We start from the raw sequence: 14969 nt of genomic DNA, 5'->3' as shown, positions 1-14969 counted from the left end.
CCTCCACTCTTTCCCCACCATTGGTACGTGTGCGTGTGCTCTGTCTCTCAAATAAATAAACAAAATCTAAAAACAAACAAAAACAAGCCAACAAAAACCCGGGCAATAAGTATTGGCAGGGATGTGGAGAAAGTAGAACCTTTGGACATGGTTGGTGGGCATATTAAATGGTACAGCTGCTGCAGAGAACAGTCTAGTGTTTCCTCCAAAAAATTAAACACAGAATTACTATAAGACTCAGCAGTTCCACTTCTGGGGAGCTACACGGTAGAATTGAGAGCAGGGTCTCAATGAAAAATGTGGACATGCACTTCTATAGTAGCTTAGCACAGCCGGAAGGTAAAAGGAACCCAAGTGTCCATCGATGGATGAATGAATAAACAAAATGTGGTATAAAAATCAAAATCAGGTGGAGGGAAAGACATCCAAGCAAAGCTGCTGAAGAGCTTACAGCACGAAGAGAATCAATGCAACAGAGGGAGAGGTGGAAAATCCCTAGCCTCAAAGGATTTATATGCAAGACGATCTTTCTGCAAAAAAAAAAAAAAAAAAAAAAAAAATCAGAGTCTTGATGAAAAAGCAAACTGTAAAGCTCAGGCAAGAAACAGAGAGAAGGCAGAAGCTTTACAAGAGTCCAACGCACCACCGAAAACAACCACCACACAGATGTCCAATGAGCAAAGCTTCAGCCAGGAAAGTGGTGAGCAAATGGGTGGGAGAGCATTATAACACTGACATAGAAGAGAATACGAAGTGTAAATATCCAAATGATGGGGGATGATAAACATGGAAGACATAGGATGCCATTCTCTGGTGTGGAAGGTATTTGGGGAAGAGGGTCAAGTCCAGGGGAAGATAGCTGGATGTACCTCAAATTCTCTGTAGCAATTTGTAATTCATAAGGCAATGATGTTTTTGATGCTCTCATAGGAAAAAATAAGACCCTCACATTTATGCTCAACCAAACTGCCACTCAAGTATAGAGACAACACATACTCTTAAGCATGCAAGAATTTAATTATGTAGGAACTAGGGATCGTTCGTGGAAGAGAGAGAGAGACATGGAGAAGAGAGGGAGGAAGGAAAGGAGGAAGGAAGGGAAGGGAGGGGAAAGAAAGGAAGGTAGGCTTCATGGAATCTAGCCAACTTAGGGATGAGTCAAAGTAAAGAAGAATTCTGGAATGAGAAGTAATGGAGAGCGCCCAGGTGGGGCCATTTACCCCATTTCGATACATAAGCTCAGACTGAAGATTTTAGGGATTAGGGCACAGAAGAGAATGCCCACGTTGTTGACCTAAACTATAAAGCTAATGATAACTAAAAGAAAAACATCCAGTGTTCCATGAGTGTGCTAGGGCTGCTGTAAAAAGGACACCAGACTGAGGGGTTCCAATAACAGAAATGCCTTGTCTCACAGCTCTAGAAGCTGGAAGCTTGTGGTCTTGGTGTTGGTGGGTTGGTGCCTCCTAAAGGCGTGGTTTGCCAGCAGCGCCCGGTGTCCCCGATCTGTGCCTTCATGTTCACACAGTGTTGTCCCTGTGTGTGCACCTGTCTCCATGTCCAGATTTTCCCCTTTTCATAAGGACAACAGTTCTACTGGGTTAGGGCCCACTCTGCTAACTTCTACTTTAGGTAGACTTCTTTTGGGAAGATCCTATTTCCAAATAAGCTTACCTTCTGAGGTACTTGGCCTGAGGGTTTCAACATGTGAGTTTTGGAGGACATGAAAGCCTTAACCAGTAAATGGGTGGAGACTTGAGGGAAAGGACAGGCGTGCATCCTTAAAGCTCAAGTGTGCAGCTTACCAAACTGAGTAACTCCAAACCCTTCAGCTTTCGTAATTTTTGTTTCCTTAACTTTAAATAGGTCTTGTCATAACAAAACATATAGCCGGAAGCTCAGCAACTCCTTCAGGTTTACTTCCTTTTTTTTTTTTTTTTCTGTTCAATTCAATTAAAATTGATTTTTTTTTTCAGGAAAAACATTAATTTTTAAAAAATGGTTTTAAATTCAAAGCAAGGAAGCAGATCCACAAGAGATCATTCCAGCACTGTCTGAGAGTGTCACAGGAGAGCAGAGGTTGTCCATCTCCAGTGGGATTGGGGGCCGCCGTGCAGCAATGTCTGGAAACATTTCTGACTCTCGTGACTTGCAGAATGGGTGCTCCTGGCATCTAATTGGTAGAGACGAGAGAGGCTGAAAACATCTTACAATACAACTTGGAAACTTCTCCCCTCTTCCCACCAAGCATTATCCAGTCCGAAAATGTCAACAGAGCCAAGGTTGAAAATTCCTGCTCCGTCGGGATGGATATCAAACTGTCAGAAAGGAGGGAAATTGCAGCTTAGTCCAAACACCTCCCAGGATTTATTCAAATGTGACATCTTGTGCTATGTTTCTTAAAGGAATTCGTGCATGAAAAAGCCTGTGCAAGTAGGGTGCCGTTTGTCCTAAAGGAGTCCTCTTTAATGGGACATTTTAGGCACCATTGCAAGCAAATGGGGGAGAATACTTGGGGCAGGGAGAATTTTTGGGGTGACTCCAAGCATTACCAGTAGGCAGACCACAGGCTTAGAGTTCTGATGCATGCTTTATGTGCAAACTTGACCGAGAAACCTTACTCTCACGGTTGCCCCCTCTTTTTTCCAGACCCCATGTCCCGCAGACTTGTGAAGCATCTATACCACCTACGAGTTCCTGAAGCCTCCCGCTTGCTCACCTCATCCTAGGAAGTGTCCCCCCCCCCCACCAACCCCAGCCCGCCTCCCTCCTTGGGACTTGGCTCCAAGTCCCCTCGCCTGGAACTGCCCCCACTTGGCCATCTTTCTTGAGTGCCTTTGAAGATTTCCGGCTTCTCCAGTCCGGAAGCCACACACAGGGTCAGGCATTTGAGCCCGCTAATCACTCTGTTCTGCCAGGGCCTGAGTGCCACGAAGCCTCTTTTCATGCCTATTTAAAGCCTCCAAGGGGCTTTCAAGTGCTCTTTGATAAATCATAGTAAGTGTTATTCCGGCCACTCCAGCGACGTACCTGCTCGAGCCCCCACCCGGCGTCAGGCAGCTGCTCCCCATCATGGCATCTCGCTGGCGACAGTAATTCATTCCACTCGAGCTGACGAGCTTCGTTCCCATTTATTTGCACATTATGAGCTCTGTCACTCCACTTACCCTCTCAACAATAAATGGTTTGAAAAATGCAACTGTAACAAATATTCGGGAGAGAAGAGAGAAGGGGAAGGGAGGGAAATCAAACCTCTGAGTTCAGAGTCCAAAAACCCCCAGATAATGAATAAATAATGCTCTTGAATTATCTCAATCAGCGACAGCATCAGGATGCCACAGATACTTTCAAGTTTTCCTGGAAAATAAATTTCCTTTTCTCTCTGCTCTCAGGTCTGTCTTGTCCAAAAGAGGGTCTACATCAAATATCATTCTCAGGCTAGGAAAATAATTAAGCTGTGGTGTCTGCTTTTGTCTTTGAAATCAGAGGAGCCTGGGTGTTGTTTTCTCCCTTGCCTGTTGAAAACCGGGACCCACTCTTTAGCCACTCGTCCTGTTGTGATGATTAGAATGACCTTCAAAGATACTGAGGCAGCTTAGAAAGGTAATGCCTCTTTTCCTAGGTCTCAAAGCTTATATAAACTGAGACTTGAAACAGTGTCTTCTAAAATCACAGAGTGACTCGGTTCATGCTAGTGTATATAACACGTTCGTGAATAGTATAGAAAGTTGCCCCTTTCCCTGCAGCTAGGATGTGGCTTGGCTTACTTATGGTGTCTTATATGAAGAGCAGATGCCTCTTTCTCTGAGCAGGTACAGCCCCAGGCTAGGTCACATGGTTTGATGTGCAGTGTGTGGGCTGAGTTTAGCTTTGCTCATGCCCTCATGCTGGAAGTCTTTGTGCAGTGCACAACCCGCACAACCATACATGACAGCCTGCCATGACAATCTGAGAAAGTCTACTCCCTGTGGAATGTGGGGAGTCGGCACCAGCATAGTCAAGGCCATATCTAGGCTCTATCTAGCAAGCTGGCAGCATTTGCTAAAATCAAAAGCTGAAGCAGGATGAGAGTGAAGCTGTAGAATGGTAGGGCTTGGCTCCGGAGGGTTTTCTGCACTCAGGCTGCAGTGGGAAGAACAGATCCAGGTGAGGGATTCAGGTCTGAGCAGGCAGAGTGTGCCTGGTGCTGGGGATAGGCCAGCCATGTAGAAGGGGCTTGTGGGGCTGGAAGCAGGGCCCATCTCTGGAGCCATGGCAACTTCCAGAAGGCTAGGGTTTGGCAGCAGATGTGGGGTGATGTCATGACTAAATCATTGTTTGAACCCTATTGCTCTATCACACTCATGCTACCGGGAAACTCTGATCTAGTCTAAGGCCCAAGTCCCACCCTCAATCCCTAGTGCTGAGTGCGAGTCCACACTCAGTATAGTGTCCCTCCAAAGGGGGCGGAGGGCTACCGCAGCTGCGAGGCCTGGGGGGAGATTTGGAGGACTCCAGGGACATCCTGGCTATGGGGTCGGCTGAGGCTGAAGACAACCGGTCCCACCTGTCCCTGTTTCCCTCATACCAGGTTTCTGAGACCTTTCATCAGTGGACTAACTGTGGCTTTGTCTCTTGCTAGCTATGTGACCTGGACAACTTATGTCCTGTGAGACTCAGGCTCCTCATCTGTAAAATGGGTTAATACCATTCCCGTGATAAGTCACTGTAATGTTTAAGTGAGAAAATGTGCTTTGTAAAGTGTGCACAATGGGACATCATCAGTAGAAGCCTAACAAACAGTATTATTAATATGATCATCTTCATCATTATCAGTGCAGTAGGAACATTCTGAAGCTTGTCCCATCCCTTCGTAACTCTCTGAGTCTCATCATCCTGCCTCTTCCTCTCTCATTTGCTGGTTATCCATTCTCCCCTGGGACTCCTGGGTGGCTTTTAGAAACACAAAAGATTGTTGGGTAGGCAGAGAAAATACCTTTCTCCATTTTCCATAGGTTACTTTAATTTCTATTTCAAGCACCATTCCCCTGGGCAGGTGCAGGAGCTGATCTTGGTCATGTTAAAATCCCGTTCTCTGCTTTCGTGTGGACAGGTCTGGGGTGGGGGGGTTGCAGGGCTCAGCAGTCCACAGAGGTGCCTGCTGTGATTTGGGGTCAGATGCTGGGGGTTCCTTGCTCTATAGTGTCCCCCCTTTACCTTTCTTCAAGTTATCATTATCAAATGTGAAAAGGTTGAATACAAACTTACATCTAAATGTCCCCGGGAGGCTTTTAGGAAAGGTTTTTTTCTCATCTTACTAAAAGAGAAGAGCATCCCAACAATGGCCTCTCTCACATTCTCTTGCCCTTGCAAGTAACTTTGGATGCTGTAGTGTGGAGATGTGATGGTTGGTTGGGGCTGCTGCAGCCAATCTGTAGCCATGAGGTAAAGACCAAGAGCATCACATAGAAGCTGGCCTATAGCCCTGACACTACTGAGCTGCCAAACCAATACCCCAGAGAGGGTACAAGTCAATAGATCATCGATGAGTTCATTCAGTTGGGCAAGACCAGTCTTCTGGGGTCAACAAGCATGTGTTGATGGGTGCTGGGTGCTGAGGACTGTGTGAGGCCCAGAGATAAGACAGAAAGACTGTCACAATTGCTTCCCTCCATCACAACATCTATGCACTTAAGGGCATCTTACACTTGTGAACTTCTCTCCAGCGGTCTCCTGGGGCTGGGTTCCAGGCTCAAAAATCTCATGGTTTGTCCTGGGGCAGCTTGTTAAAGTCATTCTGACCTCAGTTTCTACTCGCAGGAAATGAGAACAGTTGTACCCTCTCCTAGGGCTCCTCTGAGATGATGGCTGTGAGAGCTGAACACATATTAACAGTTTCTGAGATGTTTATGACTTGACTACTGCAATTATTAATAAATACCACGGCCCTGAAGTCAAGAGGGCATTGCTGGAACCCTCTTACTAGACACGACAAGTGTCCTGGGACTGGGCCCCCATCTGGCCTTCCACGGTCTCCATACCCACGTGGACCTGTCTGGAAGGCTGGGTGACCTCACACAGGGACTCCATTTCCTCGCGAAGAGAAATTAATTCTCGCCATTTGGGGCCCTCCTCTTTATTACCTATTCATCAAAAATTGCCCAGCGTTTGTGCATTTTTCATTACAAGAGTCAACATTTGCCACGTTAATAAAGCAAGGGGCTGCTTTTCTCCTCTCAGAAATAGAATATGTAACGACACGGCCCCTTTGATGTTTCTCAGCCAATACAATATGTATCTGAATGAGGATGAAAGCCATCCTGTTAGGGCCGGGCTGCGGAGGCGGGCGCGGTGGTGGAGTGGGGCCGGGGCGGGGGTGCAGCAGGTGTCTTCTGGAAGAGGCACAGCGAGGCCCGAAGTGATGACGTCCAGAGGCTTCAGAGAGGGTCTGGGATGCCTGAGCAGGGTATTGAAGCAAGGTTCCTGGGCCAAGGGCGGCAGTGGGGGTTAGTGCCAGGGTCAGGCTTCTGCCCTAAATCAAGATGGGCCTGGGAGCTGGGCCCCAGGGCAGGGGAGGGCAGTCACGGGCCTGGGTCTGGCTCCTGGTGGCTCCTGCCTGTCTCTCAACAGGGTCGTTGTAAAGGTGCCTCATCCTCTTTGTCTAGAAGGTTGCAAATGCCTATAAGGACCGTGGACTGTCAAGGTGGAAGGCAGATGCCTGATGGGCCCAAGAGCCCATGGGCAAGTGAGAGGAGATGGAGTCCTGGTCTGACTGAGTTCAGGCCTCTGGAGGAGAGTCTCTTCACCATGTGAAGCCTCAGTTGTCTCATCTATAAAATGGAGCTCCTGTTAGCCACTGACCCATACTACTGATGCACAAGGGCCACTCGAGGTAATGTGTGTGCAAGAGGCCGGGGCGTGCTGGAGCGAGGATATGGGCGCCAGGGTTGCCTTTCTGCTCCTGAGCTTGGTGCCAGTTGCTGGACGGTGACCGAAGACAGCAGCGGCCCTTTCCCCACACGGCTGCCGTGAGGAGTTCGAGAGCGTCTCTACACAAACTTGCCAGAACCCTTCCAGACCCTAGGTCCACCCCTGCTCTCAGGGATTCCCTCGGTGTGGGGGATAAAGACAAATAACAGATGCCGTGGGTTGAGTGACCAGATGACCCCCCCATCACATCTATTGTCCCAGCACAATGACTAAAACCCTTTTTGCATTCAATGTTGTCTTGTTTGGAAAACTAATTCTAATTCATCTTCACTCTGAAGAAAACTAAAGACATCAGTGAGTAAGAGTGACTGGGGGGATCATCATTAATGGACCAGAATGGCCACTCAGAGGATATGACATTTTCATGAAGACCTGAGCGGTGGGGAAGGAGTTAGTCATGTGACAGTCAGGTGAATGAGCATTAGGTGAACAGCAAAGGCAAAGGTCCTGAGGCAGCACCAAGCATTGGGTATTGGAAGAACGGGTGGCCTAATCATATAACTGAGTAGAGGAGAGAGCGGTGCCAAAGGAGGGTTCAGGGACAGGCAGGGCCAGATCACAGAAAGCCTGGTGGGCTTAGGAATAAAAATCTTAAATTTTGTCTTGTAGGTCAGAGGTCAGCAAGTTTTTCTCTGTCAAAAGGTGTACAGGGAATAGTTTAGACCCTGTAGGCTATGAGCTCTCTGTTGTACATGCTTGACAGTTATGCTTATTCAGTAGCCATAGTCCATATGCAAACAAATGGAGGATGCTGTGTTCCAATAAAACTTTATTGACAAGAACAGTGAGCAGGGCTGGAGTTGACCCCAGGCCATAATTTGCCAACACTACACTAAGTAATGGGAAGCCATGGGTGGATTTTAAGCAAGGGCTTGACCATGGTGCGACCCGATCTGATTTGCATTGCTAAAAGAATCTCTCCAGTTGCTATGGAGACAATGGATGGCAGCAGGTCAGGAAGAATATCTGTAGTAAAAAAACAAATGCAGATGTCCCGGTAATTGTTGGTGGTGTCTTAGACTCTGGAGCTAGCAGAGGAGAGAAGTGACAGTTTTGGGACCTGTTTGGAAGGGAAGCATTCCAGAAGGGTTCCCACTGAGCTTTATAAAAACTGTGAAATGCGGGCCAAACATAAGGCTGATCACGAGCTCTGTCCTTTGTGTCTTTCTGTTCGTCAAAGGGCTGGCTAGCCTGGCCGTCACCAGGACCACGCAGTTGGCTTTGTAGAAATCACCTCCTTGGTTCAAATCCCTTACAAAAGCCCAGGCTGCAATTATAAAGCTTCATGGCTATCCAGCATCCATAAAAGAGGTAATTTTAATATTTGGTTCAACTTCAAAGCAGTAACTTAGAATTATATATACCCCATTAAAATATAATGTTTTCCCCCAAAACTAATCAAATGGCTAAATCAATTGTTGGTGGATTGCCAGTGGCCTGAGGATCAATGGGAATGGAAAATGTATTCTATATTTTCCTTGTTACATAGAGTTAGAAGGCATATTTTATTAATGCTCATCCTTTAGAGACCAGATTTGTGCATTCGCTAAAATAAACACTACAATCTTGAGGGCTTGCTTGGATGGAGTGAGCAGAAGTGTAAGGGCAGAGAATACTTTGCAAGGAGGCAGCCACCCCAGAGCCCTGGTGGGGTGATGGGAAGTGCTGGGGGCTGGGATCTGGGAAACGTGGGTCTTGCATCTATGACTCATGTGTTCGATGACTTTGCAATATGTCCTTTTTCTTCTTAGTCTCTCCATTTGTCAAAGGAGGAATTTGGGCACGGTCAATGAAGATAAACAGGTTTTGTGTTCATTTAACTCAATCAGTAGGTACTGGGTGGAGCCTTGCATGGGGAAGGATTCTGAAACCATGGCAGGGCTCAGAGGGAGGGAGTGCTGCAGTTGATTAGTAATGTCTGCCATGAGCATGGATTAAGCAACCTGACAGCTAGTCATTTGTGATTCTGGAGTAAATGTATTCTAAAGTCTCTTCTATTTCTCGCAGGTTGACTAAAGTTTTAGTAGTCTGAGTGGATTGTCTCCTTTCTGACTTGTAGGATCTTCTCAGGCTTTCCATAAATGGCTTCTCACCCTTCCCTGTGGCTAGCTTTGGCTGGACCAGGACTCCTCCAAGGATAAGAGATTCCGTGCTCCAAGTTCTATATGTCAATTGCGAAATATCAATAATGCTACTTTGCACCAGGAACTGTGGATTCAAACGTCCATAGGCCATGGGAACAGCTTCATGTGAGCAGGGACAATGCAGAAGGACATTCTTTTTTTTAAGGGACAGACAAGGAACATAAAGCATGAAGGCCACCGGTGTCCCCTTGAGTTTTCTATCCACGCCAGGGAGCAGCTAATCAGGAAAGTAGGACACTCCCCTTATCTCCTGAGCCTTTCCCTTTCCTTGATGAGCTATCACAATGGCGATGGACCCAGGCAACAAAGAAACTGATCGGAAAACTGGAGGGAAGGGATCCCTAGGTTGAGGTTGGTGGGCGGGGGCGGGAAAGTGGTTCAGTAAAAGGGGCTTTGGAGCTCAGCGTGCTGAGATGGAACAGGCATGTTGGGGGCACTGCCCTTGCAATGTTTCCCACTCAAGTTTCTGGGTCCTGGGAGACAGAGGGTCTGTTTGAACAGCTCTGGGCTACATGCTCTCTTCTTCATAGGGGACCACAAAGGACTTGATTTACAGACCCACAGAGTGGAGGAGAGAGAATATCCAAAAAGAGGACAGAAGAAGAGGAAAATGGATGTCGGGCAGTGGAGACCAGAACATACGTGGAGTCAGAGCCTTGCAAAGGTAGCCAGTAGGAGCCTCCCCCAGCCTGGACTGGGGGCCAGCATAGCCTCCTCCATTCTGCTCCTTCCTGATGGCAGAAGCTGGCTCTCCAGCCTGAGCTGTGGTGCCAACTTCCTGCAGCTGCCATGACACGTTACAATGAATGGATGGCTTATAACAAGGGAAATATATCTTCTCACTGTTCTGGAGGCCAGAGGTCCAAACTGAAGGCTTACATGCTCTTGTGACCCCAGGGGAGTACCCATTCTTTGCCTCCTCCAACTTCTTGTGACGTTTCTTGACGTTTCTTTGGTCTGTCTTCTCCTCTCCTATTTGTGTCAAGGCTCACTCTGCCTTTTGGGGATACAGACACTTGTTGTCAGCCTCAGGGCCCAGCCAGATTTTCCAGGAGGACCCTTTTCTCTCAAGATTTTTACTTCGTTTTATCTACAAAGGCTCTATTTCCAAATAGGGTCCCATTCTCAGGTTCTAGAGACTAGGACGTGTACATAACTCCTGGGGGGCCACCATTCAGCCCACTACACGGACACCGACATCGTTCTTTCCTGTGATCTGTCTCTCTCTCCCAGGATGCCAGGGATGGAGGGCATTCTTTCCTTTTCCTCAAATTCCTTTTATGCATTTTCTGTTTAAGGATTCACATGTTTTGCTGGAGTTTACACATGGTCAGAATTCCTATTATGGGCTGGGCATTTTTACATGCAAGATTGATTTTGATCCTTGCTGCAAGTCTTCAGGAGGAGAAGGGATCCCTGTTCTCCTCTCTGTAGCTTCCGAGGGGACATGAAGTGGGATGGAGCTGGATTTGCACCCAGGCCATTCTGGCTGCAAGCTTTCCACTGTCATCAACTTCTGTTTCACTTAACCCTTTTGGCCATGTCTCTAAGAAACTTGAAGGAAATCCCTGAAGACTGGATAAAGGGATCTTATGAGTGGCCCTCCTTGATGTCACATCTGAGATTGACCCTCCCTCCCAAAAAATGGCCCACATTTGCAGGTTGACCTGGAGCCTGTGAAGTCTCTCCCTCTTGCAGTATGCTCAAGGGCATTATTCCAGGGTTGCCTGCCCTGCTGAGAGGTCATCCCAGGTTCCCCTGGAAGGTCCTTGGGGCCAACAAATGCATTTCTTGGCCATCCCCCAGAGTTTATTGGGAAAAGTGGGAGCCTAGCACCTCTAGTGAAGGCTGGTCCTCCTCCCATTCCTGAGGGGCTGACCATCAACCTTTCAGTGCAAAAGAATTGAATTGCATGTCCCCATCTCCCCCTCGGTGCTGAAACTAGGACCCCCGATTAAACCCTGGGCATGGATTTATGGCCCTGGGTTGTGTAATTACCCCCATAAAAGGAGCTGTCTTACTAGTTACTGCATTCGAAGACTTCGGGGGACTGTGGGACTGTGAGCCCCATAGATGGTGGAAGGAGAAAATGCTGAGTGTGCAAAGCCAAAAGATCTTTCTGGAATTGGAATTTGCCCAACACTGAGTCAGTGGCTTCCCTTAGGCCTTGGAACTCTCTTTTGTTTGCTTATAGAGTTAAACCTTTTTGTATTCCAGATAGGGAAACTGAGACCCAAGGAAGGACAGAGATCTTGCCAAAGCCCCATGGAACTCACACGTCCTGGCTCCCTTCCTGGGAACTTCCCCCCGACACCCAAGTGCTCTGTGCCAGGTGGGCAAGAGCCTACGCAGACAGCTGGGGAAAGGAGCCTACCAATTAGTCTGGGAAAGTGACAAGCACATGAAAAATGACCCAGAAAAGAAACCTAGACATTTCACAAGGAAAATTACACTTCCTCACAACCTCAAAAGCTTCCCCATAAAGTCTCCTGGCAAAGCATCTTTGAGAACACACAACATGTCGGGATTCCTTCACAGGCTACGTTTAAGTGTTTTCACCTGGGGAAAAGTTTTGTGTTTTTCCACTTGAAAAATAAGAAAGATCAGCCCTAATGGCGCAAAGGAAATGCCTCCTTAGAAGAAGGGCAGGTGTGTTTGCGGAGAAACGTTCACTCCCCCGTTCATTCTCCCTGTCATTCATTTGGTAAGCATTTCCTGAGTCTTACCGCGCCTGCTAAGTGCTAAAGATACAGCCGTGAACGAGGACACAGCCTCAGCGCTAAGGATGGGATAAACGAGTGATGGGGGCGATGATCACGGCCCCCATATTCAGCTTGTAGTAAAAGCGCTCCGCCCTTGCCATGCTCCTTCGTTGAGGATTTCACCGTATCTTCGCAACAAGCCTGCGAGGCAGGACCGTATGAGCTCCTCTTCTGGATAAACCCACCGAGGCATGGGGGTGTTCAGGAAAGTTCCAAAGATACTCATTTAGAACTGATGGAGCCAGGATTTGGCTCAGCCCCTCTGGTCCGAGGAGGAAGACAGACGATAAACAACTTGCCTCTAAAAATAAATACATTATTACAAGCTGTGATGACTTCTCCAAAAGACGGGGAGAACTATTTCGAGAGAATGTAAGGTGAGGACCTCCTTGGGTAGGATTTTTTGGGAATGCTTGAAGGACAAGTGGGAGTTAGATCAGCAGAGAGGATAGGAAGAGGGTATTTTGTGTGCTTGTTTTCGTTTGTTTGTTTTTAAGAAAGCTGAAATCCTTTCTTTCCAGTGGAATTCTACTCAACATTCCAAATAATAATATAATATTATTATATTATTCTACTAATATCAGTTAGTAGAATATTCTACTAACTAATATTTTACTTTTCACCCCTCCTCTGGTATCCATTCCTGGATACGCGCAGAATCTCTTCTCATGGATTATTGGGCTCTGCTGGGCGTGACCTCATCTAAAATGCCCACGCCCGTGGTGCTGCCTATGCTCATTGTGGCCCATACCCCTTCCAAAGAGGATCTGCTCCTACCCCAGCCAACTTGCTAAAATCAGATGCCTGTGCTCCCCCAGGATGACTGGCCTCTGTTCCAAGATTGGCCTGGCCATAGGCTGCCTATTGGACTCTTGCACCTGGAAACAGCCATGAGGAAGGAGGGCCAGAACCCCACCTGTGCACACCGAGGGGAGGGAGACTCGGAGCCAGAGTCACCATCAGGAGGGGTGCAACATGAGACTAGGAGGGCACTGGGCTGGGGAGAGCCTGAGAGCAAGAAGAAGCCCAGCGAAGTTTCCCTTCAGAACTGCTCCTGACACCACAGAGTCAATGTCAAGTTGTTAAATAAAGCCCTTTTCCCCAGGGTAACTACTGGCCACTTCCCCTTCGCTCACTACTGTATCGATGAGAAAGGCCCGCAGAAGTCAGAAAGGGGCTTGTTTAGGAAACTGCCCTGGTTAGTACTGCATATGTGTTGGGCACTCTTCTATTAGTTCATTCTAGAACAGCCTGTGAGGCAGATACCATCAGTCACCCCCATTTCACAGGTAAGGAAACTGAGGCACACAGTGTCATATGACTTGCCTTAGATGGCACGCAAAAATGAGTGACGACTTAGGATTTGACCCTGCGTCGTCAGTCTCCAGGGAGGATGAACTGAACCACTCTGTTATCCTATCAGCTAATTGAAATCAGCCAGAAAAAGCAATGAACAAGAGATACAAAGAGTCCGTTCATAAGAGACTCAAAAATAGTAAACGGCCCGACAAGAAATGGGCCGGAGCTTCACAAAGAATATGAGACTTTCCCAAGACACAAAAGGCTTGATTGATCCGTATGTAATGCTCCTGGATGGAAAGCTTTAGTACTTGTCCGTCTTGCCTACCGTGATTTAGACATTTAAAACAACTTAAGTCCCGAAGGTATTTTTGAGGAACCTGATCATACGATCTTAAGGTGCACCTGGGAGAGAAGAACCAAGACGTTTTTGAGAAAAGGATCATCATTAAGCAGAAATTTGTTCCTTACCGCATTTGGGGGCATATAACAAAGCCATGGTAATTAAAACAGTGTGACACCAGCTTTTGAATCACAGAAAGAGAAGCTATATACAATTAAGTATTTGCTACGTGATAAAGGAGGTGTTTCATATAAGTGAAGAAAAATATATCATACTAAAATTAATTCCAAATGCATTTAATATTTCCTTGTAGAAAATGAAACTGATCTCCTCCCCAAAATGCATAACCTGAATTTAATCAAAGGGGAACATCAAACAAATCCGAGTGAGGGCCTTCTACAAAATGATTGGCCTGAAATCTTCTATCTGTCAGCAGCCAAACAGGCAGGGGGAGTAGGGTGAATTCTCAGAACTGGGGAAAAGGACCCAGAGGTGTGAGCAGAGCCATCTGTCTGAGGCAGAGGGAGGGATGGATGTTTTGGGAGATGGTGAGGCCCCATGAGAGAAGTGGACCCTGAAAGGAAAGTTCTGGAAATATGGCTTGTGCCACTGACAAGAGGCCCTGCTCTTTGTCTCCCTTGTTTTTCTGAACTCTTCTCAAGTGATTGCTGATACATCCATTAATGGGATACTGTGTCAGCTCAGAAAAACCTACTTGTGAAGAACTTCTAATCACATCAGAAAAGACTTTAAATCAAATGTCAAGAAAAAGCACTGTCTAGTGTTTACCATGTGCCAAGTACTATTCTAAGTCCCTTTAGAGGATTTTCCTCACACCTACCTTTTATGGGAAGTACTATTGTTGTCCCTGCTTAAATTGGAGGAAACTGAGGCAGGATACATGAGGTAAAGTGTCCCCACTAAAGTCACATGCTTGTATAAACAAGGGCTGGGATTTTGCATTAGGGAAATTAACCCCCAGAAACTGCACTCTTCGCTGCCAGGCTCCCTGCCTCTGTATAAAACCAATAACATGACCAATAACAAGATGGAAAGGATGCTCAGAAGTTAAGATTACAGGTATTTGTTTTCTGGTTGAATTTGTTCTTTGCTGGACTTCTAGAATATTCATTGGTAAGTCAGCATTATTATTATTATTTAAGATTTTATTTATTTGACAAACAGAGATCACAAGTAGGCAGAGAGGCAGGCAAAGAGAGAGAGAGGAGAAAGCAGACTCCTGCTAAACAGAGAGCCCTATGTGGGGCTCAATCCCAGGACCCTGAGATCATGACCCGAGCTGAAAACAGAGACTTAACCACTGAGCCACCCAGGCGCCCCAAGTCAGCATTATTTTGCTATTGGAAAAAGAAAATAACTAAATGAAAAAAATTTTCCCCACTTTTCTTTTTTTTTTTTTTTTTTTTTTAAGATTTTATTTATTTATTTGAC

General features: G+C 46.7%; 1 long non-coding RNA gene across 1 annotated transcript in view; it reads right to left on the bottom strand.

The window, feature by feature from the left end:
- Positions 1-1907: 1907 nt before the first annotated feature.
- The window catches only part of LOC132005091 (uncharacterized), a 13959-nt gene continuing 897 nt past the window's right edge, over positions 1908-14969 (bottom strand). Inside the window, exons 2-3 of the long non-coding RNA XR_009400722.1 lie at positions 3031-3199; positions 1908-2173 (exon numbers count right to left, since the gene is read on the bottom strand). This is a non-coding gene — a long non-coding RNA (uncharacterized LOC132005091). The remainder of the gene's footprint in view (positions 2174-3030; positions 3200-14969) is intronic.

Source organism: Mustela nigripes, chromosome 17, assembly GCF_022355385.1.
Source record: "Mustela nigripes isolate SB6536 chromosome 17, MUSNIG.SB6536, whole genome shotgun sequence".
In the NCBI taxonomy this organism is placed as follows: Eukaryota; Metazoa; Chordata; class Mammalia; order Carnivora; family Mustelidae; genus Mustela; species Mustela nigripes.
The sequence above is the reverse complement of the archived record's forward strand: the minus strand, read 5'-3'. Positions and strand labels throughout refer to the sequence as shown.